This window comes from Stegastes partitus, unplaced genomic scaffold (assembly GCF_000690725.1).
Source record: "Stegastes partitus isolate 25-593 unplaced genomic scaffold, Stegastes_partitus-1.0.2 Scaffold44, whole genome shotgun sequence".
In the NCBI taxonomy this organism is placed as follows: domain Eukaryota; kingdom Metazoa; phylum Chordata; class Actinopteri; family Pomacentridae; genus Stegastes; species Stegastes partitus.
Window position 1 is genome coordinate 914,292 of NW_007577775.1, and position 14,809 is coordinate 929,100.

The 14,809-nt window shown below is 40.8% G+C and overlaps 1 protein-coding gene and 1 non-coding gene across 2 annotated transcripts in view; both read left to right on the forward strand.

Moving 5' to 3' along the window:
- si:dkeyp-14d3.1 (transmembrane protein 132C) overlaps window positions 1-14,809 on the forward strand; it is a 152,794-nt gene that overhangs the window by 58,100 nt on the left and 79,885 nt on the right. The gene's annotated exons all lie outside the window — the stretch shown is intronic.
- On the forward strand, window positions 7,201-7,283 carry trnal-uaa (transfer RNA leucine (anticodon UAA)). Its single transcript has one exon. It is a non-coding gene; the product is annotated as a tRNA-Leu (tRNA).

The following is a 14,809-nucleotide window of genomic DNA, read 5'->3' on the forward strand; positions in this document are numbered from 1 at the left end:
GCAAAAGCCAGCGAAATGGCTTTTTGAAAGTCCTTTTATATCAGCTCAGATTAGAGTTCTTTTTAAAACAGATGTCACCTTGAGGGCAAAGAAAAGAGATTATGGATTTTTTTTGATCACCTCTCGGCCAGGAATCTTCTGCCACGCCACAGTCCCTAGATTGAGGAAGAGTAATTACAAACGGCGTCCCTCTGAGATTAATGCTTACCTTATCCATGTAAATAAAATCTGAAAGAAGTCATTGTATATTGCAATCAGGACAAAATCAGTTGAAAGTGAAATGCAGTCATACAAACCAGATAGAAGAGATGCCAAAGCTTCCTACTGGTAGAAATTTTAACATAATGGTTGTTGGCAGTGGACATATGTTAGGTGCCCACTGAGACATGTGCTGATATTACATTTTCTTGTTCAATTATCTGGTACAATTATACTTCAGTGTGAAATAGTTTCCTACTTTTGAGCTTGTTTTTTTTTTTTTTTTTTCCCCCTCTCATATCTTTTTATATAGCAGGTGTTAGTATCAGACTGGATTGTTCATTAGTTTGTCAGCTGATCCTGATAAAAGGGACACCGACTTGCTCCACATTGTTTAAGCTTTCTAAAAGATCCATCCATTATCTATACACCGCTTAATCCTCACTAGGGTCGCGGGGGGGCTGGAGCCTATCCCAGCCGACTTAGGGTGAAGGCAGGGGACACCCTGGACAGGTCGCCAGTCTATCACAGAGTTACACAAAGAGACAGACAACCAAGCACACTCACATTCACACCTATGGACAATTTAGAATCACCAATTAACCTCAACATGTTTTTAGACTGTGTGGGAGGAAGCCGGAGAACCCGGAGAGAACCCACGCTGCACGGGGAGAACATGCAAACTCCACGCAGAAAGATTCCGGTGTCCCCACCAAGACGCGAACCGGCAACCTTCTTGCTGCGAGGCAACAGTGCTACCAACTGCACCACCCTGCAGCCCTTTCTAAAAGATAAAAGGCACAATATCATGCAATGTCCTGCAAGAGGCATGACAATAACTACTGTGTCAAAAAAATGAAGACAACATCGGGAGAGATGATGGAACCTTTCCGTGTGATTGGGAGCATAGACAAAATCAGTCAAGTAAAGGCTTAAACGCTTTTCAAAGTGGAAGACATACAGAATCAAACTTAGAAATCAGAGCTCAAAAAAGACGCAAATTTAGGAACAGTAGTGAAGTTTAAGTGTGCAATAGAGGAGTTAATTTTACATAAAGTAAGTAAAATGTGAATAAAGCAACTTAGTTCATACAAAACAAGACAAACCCAGGTAGGAATGCACCACATATACAAACAAAATGAGACGCAAATATTAAAAATGTACTCAAGCAACACTTCCTTTCAGCTCTCCTCCGCATTCTTTTAAGAATTAAAATGCTTATCCATGCGGTTGCTCTTATTGCGGATTTTGTCCATGGCACGATTAAAGAGGGGAATGAATATTATTTCTGTTTGCTCATTGATAACACCAGAATTCCCCCTCTATTTGTTATTTGTCTCCACAGTCTGAATCACAGGGTTAGTCAGAATGCACATATGATCCCACGTAGGTCTCTTATATTTAGCTCCAGAGTAAACACCGAGTCTAATGTGTGGCCACGGTTGCAACTGAGGGCCTTAACATGTTAACCAGGTCATACGATGCCGTAATTTTACATCAAAACCTTTAGAGTTGTGCTTTGAAGCGTTGTCAGTAGGAAAAAAAAAATCTCAAAACAAAAGTGTATTTATTGGGATACAGAATAATGGAAGATGGGATTTCTGAAACTTGCTTTAACTGGATTTTGTTGAGGGAAGCTGATGTCAGACAAATAAAAAATATTGTAAAGGACAGCATAAAAGAACCTACAGTTTAGCAAGAAACATATTCACACCTGCTGTTGTTTCTGGTGGCCCAAGAACCGAGAACTCAATTCACGATCCTTTAGAGCCTTAAGACCACCACTGCAGTTTAATAAGGTGATAGCCTACTGACCCTGCTGGTAGCTGAACGAGGCCACTTATAAGAACACTTACAGCTGATAATCACCATTTAATGATTTAGCTGAGAATAAGTGAAGCGAGTAGTGCATCAAGCTGCATTTCAGCACTCCTTAACCAAAACTCACATTGAGAAAGTCTTGCAGGTGATAATAAATATTTCTGAGTGGTCTCAGATATATTTATTATTCCCCAATGAAAGCTGTGCTTCATTAGACAGTCCAGATGGATGGAAATCTGGTCATCCGTGAATGACCATCTTGTTCCAACAAGACTGCAGCGTCAGCACAGAGGAAGCAGAGTGATGATCTATGGCGAAGTGAGACGATAGGACGTCATAACGACAAGATACAGTATGCGGGGTTCCGACAGTATGACCATTTCTTAAGGCGAAAAAAAAGCAGAATAATGGAATAAAATTTGTGTCATGCAGGAGAACATGCCATGCCATGCTTGACAAAACAGCACTGAGTCCTCAAGCCTATTGAGAACCTGTGGAGCATTATTAAAAGGGAGACCTATGAGGGCAGGAAGCAGCATGTCTGGAAACAGCAACTCTGTCAGGCAATACTGGCATCCTCAAATGAACTGCAGGCAGAAAATGTACTGTACTCTATGGCATCTGCATAATTCTTTGGAGTTCAGCGTGAACTTTAGCTCCATTTTAATTGCTTCGCTGTTGAGCATTAGACCATTTTCAATTGGTCCAAGCCATTTTCAGTTTGCGCCTTTCTTAAAAGTAAAACATCAGCATGGAATCGGAATAAATCCTCCCTGACAAGAAACAGATTCAATTTGGTTTCTTCATCCGCATCTCTTCCGCCCCCCACCCCCCCCGGAATACTGGTTCCTTTCATGGTAACTGATAACTGTGCTACGCTGAATGACCAGCGAAATAGAGAACCCTGTATGCTAAGTAGCACATATGCAATTCAGGTCAACAGTTTCTTTAATAAATACCACCACCACGCACACCCACTGAGAATGCAAATATTTATTAAGCACAGGTTTAATGGTACAAAACACTCTCCACTTACATATTGATAGCTCTGTTGGCCACTTTAATGTGTGAATCACAGCTCCACTGGGGTTTTCGCAGCTTATATATTAGTTTTTCACAGTAACACATCCAAACAAACCAGCGCAAATAAAGCTCAGTGGTTGTGGCAACACATATCTCATCACTGGGAGGGAACCCCGGCTTGGCTTTTACAGTGGCAGCTGACAACAACACACACAGAAATCTGTAAAGCGGTAAAGAATAATTTTTTACAACAATAAAATGTGGTGATGTCATGTTTAGACCTGATGAGTTAAGAATCGCTTTTGCTCACATCACCAAATATTTTTTTCTTTATCTCCAAAATGTTGGAATGTGTACTTGCAGCTCATCAGGCCTCTCGGCTTATAATCAAGCCTGATTAATGTGGATGAACAGATCCAGCTGCTTCTTCACTCAATCAGAAAATCTACACATTTTCACATTAAACGGTGCTATGGTGACTCAAAAGTGTGCAACTAGCAAATAAAACCAATGAGCGCAATGAAAACAACAACACTTAGGTTAATTATTTGTCTCACCTTGAGTCCTTTGAATTACCTCAATAGGTGACCCAAGCACAATCCTCCAAATGAAACAATTTATAATGGCGGTCTGAATAAATGAATACTAATTAAAACTGCACAACATTTAACCCTTTGAAATTTTAGTGAAGGTCATTTTTTTGTGCACCAAGTTCTTTCAGCTAATTTTACAATTAATACTGATTTTAGGAAAAAGATCAGAATTGCAAAATTTGTAAAGAAAACTTTTTTCCCACCTAAACTCTAAAAGCTGCCCTTTCATCAGTATATTTTCCACCATGTGTACCCGTGCAGTGCTTTCCTTGTAGTCTTAGTCCGTTCTGACAGCTAAAAGAAGTTAAGCGGGGACATTTATGCAGAGTAGGTGTAAAATTGCCAACATATACATTAAAACCTTCCGTGATACGTTCCCTCGTGTGATTTCAGCCGCCCACCAGTTTGCGGTCGGAGTCAGGATCCCTTCACATATTCTCTCCCTCACCTCTTCCCTGGTTTTCAGTGTATCATCTTGTATGGCAGTGGCTCTTGACACTTTTGTGTACTGTGGCTGTTAAAATGCAAATTTCACAGGATTCAGCTTTCCTGTTCTGTCGGCAATTTACTGTGTGACGTCCCCGTCTCCTTGCCGCTGAGCAGAGGACGTGAGTGTCAGCTATACCCATCCTCCTGAGCCTCGATAAAACGCCACAATATCTTTCTCGCACAAACTGCAGCATTTCTCTCGCACCTTAAAGCATGGAAGGCAACACAGTTACAAGCGGCTTTGCTATCCGGCCTCTAATGTTTGAGGCCCTGACATTGTTTGCACGTCTGTTGTACATGTTTTAGGCTGATGGTGGCTCAGGGAAAACCTGAAGGTGCGCTGTTTCCTTGTTGCAGACAGATAGCGGCTGTAGATAACCCGTGTAAACATTGCGGGGAGGAGATTTCAAGACCCTTTTACGCCAAGAATAAAATTCTAACGCTCCTAAAAGGCGGGAGGGTGATAGTGTATTCATGTCACACCGTTTTGTACTGCCACGCGAGCATTATGCAGGGCACCTTGACACCTTAACATATCGTACAAGAAGGGCAGGTCGCTGTCTCGCAAGTATAAAGTTTGTAAAGTGGATCTGCTGCATTTATTATACACGCGGTGATCAGCTCGGTGCAAATGTTCTGATAAAATCATCTGTTCCTAAGAGACAAGTCTCTTTTGGGACCTTTTCCTTAACCTGTAGTGTTTGCAGTGCGCTATCTCTGAGGGAACATCTCTGTCTCTGGTGAGTTTCCTGCTGCTCCTTGTATAAAATTTCATCACAGACACTTCAGCGGCGACAACATCGGCACATTGTAAACAAGCGGTATTAACTGTCACAGTCTCATTAACTCGCAGTGTACGCAAAGTAAACAGTCTCAGCTAAGGTGAAATGAAGCGTACCGCAACAATGCGTGCTTAGCAGCGAGTGTAAACGCTGTGCATATGTGTGTGTGTTGAGTGTATGTGCGGTGGATTGGCTCAAGGTTGCTCACGGATAACAAGTGGAAATGACAATTGAATGTCAGAGACAGAGGTGATGATGAATGATTGAGAGAGAACGGAAACATTATAAAAGCCAAAGAGAAAGACAGAAAGGAAGTGAAAGCGAATTACAATGTTTTTTTTCCTTCCCTTACCTTTGTGAGTCATCACAGACGGATGGTCACAAATCAGACTCTTTATTAACGCACTCCTGTCAATAAAATAACTGGCCATGAAATAAGTATCAATTTATGTGCATCTTTAAGCCACATAGAACATGACATCCACTTGTAAATAGATATTGTACAGTAGCTTCCCTCATCAGTAAGTACAGAAAAGGTGCTTGAGCGTGTACATACCGTATAAGCCAACCTGAATAGTGTGGGTTTACCTTGTGTTGTTGTTCGGTCGCCACCTTTCCCCACCCTCTGCCACTTCAGACTACAGATCTTTAATTTTGGCTCTGAAAAGACATTGAATAATTCATGAATTCCATTGAAGCCTGTATTCAGATGTGCGTCAGGTGTGGTAATGAGAACAGGAAATGAAAAGTAGCTAAACAGCACTATTGAATAAGTCAGCTACATTGTACGACCAATTTAACCTTCGTTCACTGTAGAATCTGTTTTTGTAATTATCACATATTTCTAAGGCGGGCGACTCCATAACATAGCCAGTAGTTATAGCCTAATATTAAAGAATTAGTTTATCCATCCATCCATTATGTATACACCGCTTAATCCTTACTAGGGTCGGGGACTGCAGGGTGGCGCAGTTGCCTCGCAGCGAGAAGGCCGCTGGTTCGCGTCCCCATGGGGGCACCGGAATCTTTCTGTGTGGAGTTTGCATGTTCTCCCCGTGCAGCGTGGGTTCTCTCCGGGTTCTCCAGCTTCCTCCCACAAGTCCAGAAACATTTAACTGGTGATTCTAAATTGTCCATAGGTGTGAGTGTGGGTGTGCTTGGTTGTCTGTCTCTAAGTGTAGCCCTGTGATAGACTGGTGACCTGTCCAGGGTGTCCCCTGCCTTCGCCCTATGTCGGCTGGGATAGGCTCCAGACCCCCCACGACCCTAGTGAGGATTACGCGATGTATAGATTATGGATTAATGGATTTTGATAAATAAAGTTGTTCGCTTTCTTGCAGGTCGGTAAGAAAACAGAGGATTCATTTGGTATGATCAGCGTCAGTGTGGTCTAAGATGGTTCGCGTTGCACTGGTGACAGCATTATGTCACGACATTCCTACATGTCCAGATTTCCTCAGACACGTGGATAAACAAATACACTTTTTTCTGTCTTACTCTTGTGATTTGTGTTGACTTGTGGCATGTAATTTACTTAAACATTCAACAACTGATTGCCACCTGCAGTCTATGGAAACCAGCTGTAAATACAACACTGGTGCATTGTAATTTCAATCTGACATGGCAGAGCTGTTTGCAAACAGTTACTTATTTACATTTTCAGCAGAAAGAGAGCAAGGCTGACATTTATTGGAGTCACATTTATAGATACCTGCTGAAGTCTTTTATTTATTCTCATTTTTGTTTGATTCTAAATTGTCCGTAGGTGTGAATGTGAGTGTGCTTGTCTGTCTCCCTGTGTGGCCTTGAGATAGACTGGTGACCTGTGAACCCAGCCTTCATCCTAAGTCAGCTGGGATAGTCTCCAGCCTCCTGCAATCCTCTACTGAATTAATGGATATATCTAATGGATGGATGGATGGACATTGTTACTCTCTTTTTTTATGCCAACATGTTGCTGGACACCATAAAAAGGGAAAAGGAATCAGTAAGATGCTAAAACATAAAAAAAAAAAAAAAAAAGTTTATGTTACAACATTTGCACAGCAGTTTTTCATGTTTTTTCAGTTTATCACATTAAAGCAAGAAACTTTTCTTGTTGGAACAAAATACCGTTTATGTTGTTACTACATTACTTTATAACAAGTCTACTTATTGTGGTAATGTAGAGCTATGGTTAAAATGGGGCAGCATATATTATGTTTCACCAGATAACTTTTATTGCAATAACACAGACAATGCATGAATTGATGAAAAATGCTCATTTTTATGATTTAAGTTCTACTTTAGTATACACCAGGATGGCCGAGTGGTTAAGGCGTTGGACTTAAGATCCAATGGACATATGTCCGCGTGGGTTCGAACCCCACTCTTGGTAGAGTTCTTTGGGCTGCAGGGTGGCACTGTTGCCTCGCAGCAAGAAAGTCGCCGGTTCACTGGAATCTTTCTGCGTGGAGTTTGCATGTTCTCCCCGTGCAGCGTGGGTTCTCTCCGGGTTCCTCCCACACAGTCCAAAGACATGTTGAGGTTAATTGGTGATTCTTAATTGTCCATAGGTGTGAATGTGAGTGTGCTTGCTTGTCTGTCTCTAAGTGTAGCCCTGTGATAGACTGGCGACCTGTCCAGGGTGTCCCCTGCCTTCACCCTAAGTCGACTGGGATAGACTCCAGCCCCCCCGCGACCCTAGTGAGGATTAAGCGGTGTATAGATAATGGATGAAGTTCTACTTTAATCTCTGCTGCATGCTTGGGTTGACAAAATGTGAAATTCTGTTTTTACTGAGCACAGTAGAGGATACTGTGAAAGCGTCTGATCAATGGAAAACGATGTTATTGTTTTAGACTCATTCTACACTCTGTACAGCTCCATGCAGTCTGAAATCCAGCTGAGTCTTGCCATGTTTCAGGTAGAACCTTATCAAATGATGTGCAATAAATAAGCCGTATTTCTCAGTGCACTCCATCTTCTCATTTAAACACAAGTTTTATTGTCATAACAGGCTAACAAGATTATGTAGATAACTTTTTATGTCATGACAACCTGATAACATCTCCTTGTAACATGAACACAACTTGTTACAGCATGAAAAAGATCTTACTATAACTTTTCCCATCAACGTGAAACTAATCTGTTTTTCTTCTACAGTCCTGTTAGTTTTTCTCCTGAAAGAACTATGTTATCCTTCAGCAGCTAAATGCTTTGAGTAGTTAACTTTGACTTCATGCCATTTGTTTCTACTGTAAGCCATCAATAGTTATTATTTTAGCTACTGACTTCTTGTTGTGTCTGGAAGGAGAACTAATGGGAGCAGTGAGAGTGAAATGCATGTAACCAAATCAGTGAGCTAATAGATGCTGAGAGACACAGTGACACAGCAGAGAGGAACTGCAAACTCTGGTGATAATTAACTCTGAGCAACACCTCACTTGATTCGGTGCTGATATAAAAAATATTGATCATAACAGCTTTGATAACACATACTTTGATGTGGTCTATTATCTGTCAAGATGATTTGTTTGCACTCAGTGTAGGAACCATCTAGTCATGAAAAAAGAGTCCATGTGCATTCCTAAAAAGTCGAGGTGTTTCAGGCTGCTGTGGAAAAAGAAACTGGTCTTCCTCTTTAATGTTGGAATTCTCTGTGTATGGGCCTAAAAAAAAAAAAAAAAACTTGCTCTTTGATTCTGCCAGGCTTTTATGTAAAATATGTACGATTTTAAATGCTTGAGGGAAGATGTTTCTTTTAAAGACATTCAAAAACCTGGTAATGGTGATTACCTTTGTCTCGACTGCATCTTTTAAGACCTGTGCTTGTCATGCTTCAGTCGCTTCAAAGAAAACAAGTCTGCGGTGCTGATTTTGAGGTAAAAAAAAAAAAACACATGCAGGTGAAACACGCTAGTAGACGCAGGAGAGTCGACAGGCAGCTCTCCTCTCCTCTCTTCACGATGGCGCTGCAGTATCAGTGCATGTGTCTGCGTGCGAGGGTGTGTGTCAGACTGACAATCCTGAAGGACACTTGTCCCCAGTGGGATGGGATGGAGCATTGTGCTCTAAGAGCTCGAGGGCTGCTGCTCTATCAGGTGAGTCTATCAGCTGTTCTCAGCTCTCTGACCACATAAACAGGACAAGGACACATCTTCTCCTGCCCACTTCAATACGCTGCAACCTGGTCTGTCAAAGGCCGTGTCACTTGTCAATCCCGGCTGAGTAACGCATTGTCAAGTGCACAGGCCAAGGGCAGCACCAGCTGTGGTTATAATTAACTCTGCAGAAGACCTTTGAGTCATATAATAGGGTTCAGCACACCCCACTGTAATTTTGGCATTAGGTAAGAATCATTCTCCACGAGGAGCGGCGTGATTAAAATGACATACTGCGGGTTTCCAGGCAGCGGTGGTGGGGTGGGTGGTAGTGTTCCATCACTTCTTGTTAGGAAAGGTCATCTAGTTGTTTGTGATGCAGAAAAATGTCCACAATGGCGAGCTGAGGATGCGATTTGGACGTCAAGATTGAAAGGTTTTGTGTTCCTGGTGATGACTCGACATACCCGCAGACGGGGTTGGCCAGTAATGTATTACATTTAATCATGGCTTTCAAACAAATCTAAGAAACTATAGTCTGCCCAGATTACACTTGAAAAAAATGGGTAGTTAGATCATAGGTATGTTTTCAGTGATCACTTTAATTAGCACACATCTTTAACTCTATTCAGGACCTTTAGGGACTTTTGGACCCCAGGCCATTTGGTTTAGGTGACAGGTATTGTTTTTTTGTTTTTTTTTAAGATTGTTTTTATATATATATACAAAAGAGGGGCATTTGTCATGCATTTGGAACCAAAAATATGTCAACTTATCAGACAATGTATTTAACATAGTGTAAAAGTCTATAATGAATACTAACAATTATTTTGCATGTATTCTTTCTTGGGATCCAATGGACCCCGAAAGATCTTCTACGTATGGCAACATGAAATACCTGAATAGGGTTACAAAAAATGTACATTTTTTCATGATAACCAACCCTACATGTTGCGGAACACACCCAGTTTTCCTGTTGTTTGAGCCAGTGCTGTTTTTGTTAGGATGATTTAACCAACTGTAAAAGTTGAATATGGAAAATGCTTTTTATTTGCAATGAAAAAAATGTTTCAAGAAGTTCAAAGAGAAAAAAATAAATAAAAGAAAGCAGCATTTATGGAACTACTTGTGGCTTTATTATAAGGTGCAGTATTCTGAGTGTTTGAATTCACAGTAATCCACATGCACTCAGGTAAGATTATGTATTTTTGCAATTGAATGGATCACGCCAGCAGTTTGAAAAGATTCTATTTAATTTGTTCAGTAGCTAAAAGCATTTCACAGTAATCTGACCCAGCACTTCTCGTAGACTCAAATTAATTGACACTTTAAAGAGATCTGAATAAACTCTTGGATGGTTGACTGTTATTTCTGCGTCCTTGAATGGGACACATTTTGACTTAATGTGTGTATATCACACACGTTTTATTGTGTTGCATGCTATTTGTGATGGGCTACATTTATGATAGACAAGCATAGTCTTGTATTGCAGGAAAAACGTATCAATTTAGCCTCTCAAAATACACTAGTGGGAGTAATGGACAGGTTAGAGGCTCATTGTTTTATGTGAAAAGCTGTTAAAACATGTTCTTCACGTCATAACAACAGACAAACTTTGCATTTTCCAAAAAGAAGCTTTTTATGCTATTTATCTTGTTCTAAACTAAAATGTTTCATTTTATAATGCGATAACTGATATTACAATAATGCTGAGAACAGGAAAAACAGGAATATTTGTCAGTGCTCGGGTTGAGGCGCGGGGTGATTCTGCTGTTATTGAGCACAATGGATGATAATGTGATAAGTCATGTATCCATGGAGTGTTCAGAGCCTCCCCAGCTGATCAATGAGGAATGACCTACCTGCAGAGGGTCACACTCATTCTGTACAACCCTTTGCATTTTAAAATCCCTCTTCGTGTATGCATACTATTATCACAATATCATCCATCATGGTCAAGAACCGCAGAATCTCAGAGGCTCAACACAAGCATGAAGTAGAACTGAAATTCTGTCGACGAGCCATGCACACTCATAGCATTCCCTGATTTAAACATTATAAAAATCTAAAAATAACATAAAAATATCTTGTTATAACAAGAAACTTGTCATGTTACGACCTGATATTTATCAGGTTTTCTTTTTCTGGTGCAGCAGCAATATGCTTCTTTTACACTTCAGTAACGTGCTATTATATATCAACATAAATGAGTCAATACCTGTGTTTGTCATTATAAAATAAATCATTTAAAACTGATTTATATAATATAAAACAGGATTCATGTGTTCTGATCCTGGACGCAGCAACCTGAATCCCTCAAAAGTTGCAGACCTTTTCTTGATATATTTTGACTTTTTTTTTTTTAATTATTATTACTTCATAGACATTTTTATTTATTTCACCAGCATATATACTCATATTAATTTGAATAAAATGGCTTTTTGTAGTTTTAAGACAGCTGGGAACTTCTGCTGTTTGAACAACAACACACTAACTGATGTCTAGTCAGATTGCGTTCTCGTCTTTAAACCGGCTTCTGTGCTTCACACATTTGTAAAGCTGGAGTTGATATTTAATTATGACAGGCAGGAGGGAGGAGAAGTAGTTCCAGTCAACCAGGTGTGATTTAGACTAGATCCTGCTGGTAGTGTTGATTATAAAATAGCCATTTTTTTCCCCCCAAATTACTAACTTTCCATTTAGAGCAGATCCTGGAGCAGAAACATTGGAATAGGAAGCACTGATACTTAGCTCTTCTTGCATGCTGACTATACATCTCTATGACAACTGAGCAGACAACCACTAATGAAGACCACAATATGAAATTAAAAGCTTCAGGGGAAATAAAGGGTTACATCAGAGTAAGTTTAAAAAAAAAAAAGTGTTAAATTTGTAGAACTACACGTATTGTGAGAGGTCACCATGTTAATTATACAGATGCACCAACAGAGAATTATCACCTAAGGTCTGGACTTTCTCACAGCTCTGCAGAGCATTTTAGCACCTCCTAGTATATTGTTTTGGTTTTATGACCCACAACTTTACTGTTTTGGTTTAATCTTATTGCTGCCATCATTTTCATCTACGGCAGTCAGCTTTCAAGCGCTGAACAGCAGACAGACAGAGTTAGCCTACAGCTGGTGAACACACAATTATGTGGTTGAAAATCATTTTGGTAAATTACTCAAACTACTCTAATCTACTTTCAAGCTTAAATGTCACCACTCATTTAAATGATTTGTTTTGTAAAGAGCATAGACAGATGTAGGTGTGTAGAACACAGTTTCAAACCAAAATATGTTAAATCTGCATGAGTCTCACAATAAAAGCAGTAAAATTATGAGATATCACAAATTTTATGTCACATGACTCATGAGTGTCAAAAACATTTTCAGAGTCCAAATTACAAGGTAGGACTTTTAACCCAGGAGTACGGTGGCCGACGGGGGCAAATGACATGAAAATACACAAACCAGCTCTGTATACATGAACACATTTCATAAACAGAAATGCGCTGCAAAAAGAAAACGCTGCAAACACGAAAACGTGCTGCAAAAGGAAAACACTGCATATACAGATGTGCTACATAAAAGAAAACAAATGCAAAAAGAAAACACTGCATATCCAGTCACACAACAGAAGTGCCACAGGCCTCTAGGGGCAGTAGTGAGCTGTTCACCTGAGAGGCAGACAACAGGACATGTAACGCTGGTTGAGGGAAAAGCTGTATGAAAAGGTGTGTATTCTGTCGTTTCCATGGATAAACATAAATAACAGAGAGAACACAGGGAGACGGGACAAAAACACCACTTCAGCACCCATATAATCACAGTGACGGAAAAGCTAAAGACTAAAAAACTGCCCCTAGAGGCCCGTGGCACTTGCATTGTGTTGATATCCAGCGTTTTCTTTTTGCACCGCGTTTCTGTTTATGCAACGCATGGAAGTATATGCAGCTCGTTTGTGTATATCCACGTCATTTGCCCCCGTCAGCCACCGCACAGGAGGCTGGAGTTCTATTCCTGTGTAGAACCATTATTTTTTCACATCTATGGATTTTGGGTCATATTTACTTTCATTTTCAGTTCTTGTTTTATGTAGTTTCAAGATATTTGTTTTGGTTTATGTTCCAGAACTAATCAGTTAAATTTTGCCACTAATACCACTTGGTTAGGTTTAGAAAAAGATACTGATCTGGGCTAAAATACATCCGATACAATGCTGTGGTTGTTTTCTAGCTTTCTAGGAAGACTAGAATAGCCCCTAATGAACGGAAGCATCTTATTTGTGAAAATAATACGTTTTGCAGCGTGAGCCAGTCTAGCTATTATGCACTGGATGCACAGATGCCTATCCAATATCTAGAAACCTTTCATATGCAAACAAAACCCATGTAGCGTTGTCTTCTGTTCACAGTTAATTTCCAGGTGAAGACGCCGCCGTCAGCCCACCTAATACACTGTGCAGACATGTATCAGTTATATGCCAGAGTTTCAGCAACTTAGGCGCCAATTTTGCAGAAAGGAATTGAGTTTTAAATAGACTGCAATGCCTTCTCTCTGTGCTGCATTGGGCTGTTAGTGGCTCTCTGTGGTTTTGCATGATTTGAAAAGTTATGTCGTTACATTAACGGCCAGTGTCTCCTTCTAATCCCATTTGCCTTGTGGTTACAAACAAGGTGCCAGCAGAGCCACTCAGCTGAAAGAACAGGGAATCCATGCTTTATACGAAGCAGCCCTAATTCAATTGACATTACTGGCTGGCCTTAATGGATTTTACCTGGTGAGCCTGCAAATTGAATATTTTAAAGCCTATGAACTCCTCTGGAGTAACTGGAGAGAAGAGGTGCAATTTTCATTTTGCGAGTGTTTGGTAACGAGACAGTGACGTGCAGGAGATTATAATCTCTTCCTCAAGTTTGATTTGATTTGTTTGATTTGTCTTCTGTAAAGCTGCGTCCCTCCTGTCTCTAGTTTGGGCTTTTATCTCCCTCAAGTCATTTGATGTTTTTAACCACTGTTTTTGTCGGTGGAGCAGAGACAACACACACAATCTCTCTGATAGACACTTGGATGCACATAACGCCATCCTTTTGCACACCTCAACTCTCCCTGCTGCAGGCGTGTCTTTCTGTTGAACTCTTTGCTGTGTCATCTCATTGAGCTTCTCCGGTTGTTATTGTTTTATCTCTCACTGCGTTGATCTCCGTGTGAGGTGGGCGGCCGTCCTTCCACTGCTCTCTGCGTAAAGGTCAGCGAGCTGCGGATGAAGTTGTGCTGATCAGCCGTAGACTGACAGCTAATTTTCATCAAAGCAGCTATACAGCGAAGGGCGGGGGGTGAATCGCAGCGTGCCCTGGGTTCTCCACTGCTTATCTGGATTACTCACTCGCTGTGTGGAGATGGTCCTGGAGTCTGCACGGATCTAGTGTCTTCAAGCTCTGTAAACAGCTGCAATACACCTGTGACATCCCTCCATAAGGGTATAACTGAGGGGGATTTTTCATTTCCAGAGCAACCTTGTCTGATGATCTGCACACGCCGCCCTTTGTTACTCTCTGTTCATTTTTTTGCCCTCTTTCCTCTCCTCTTCCCCCTCCACCAGTATTCTAAACATGGTTTGCATTGATTTATTCTCTTCCACCAATTAAAAGCAATTTTGTGAGCATTAGAGTAAGCCATGCCGGGGGCCGTTTACTGCGGCAGGCTGTTCATTACCTCATTGTGTGTGTGTCTGCGACTCGATGTGAACTCCTGGGTGCCTCTGTTATGCTTATTTCACCCAGTGAATGTGTCTGCACAAGCATGCGCAAGTATGCGTG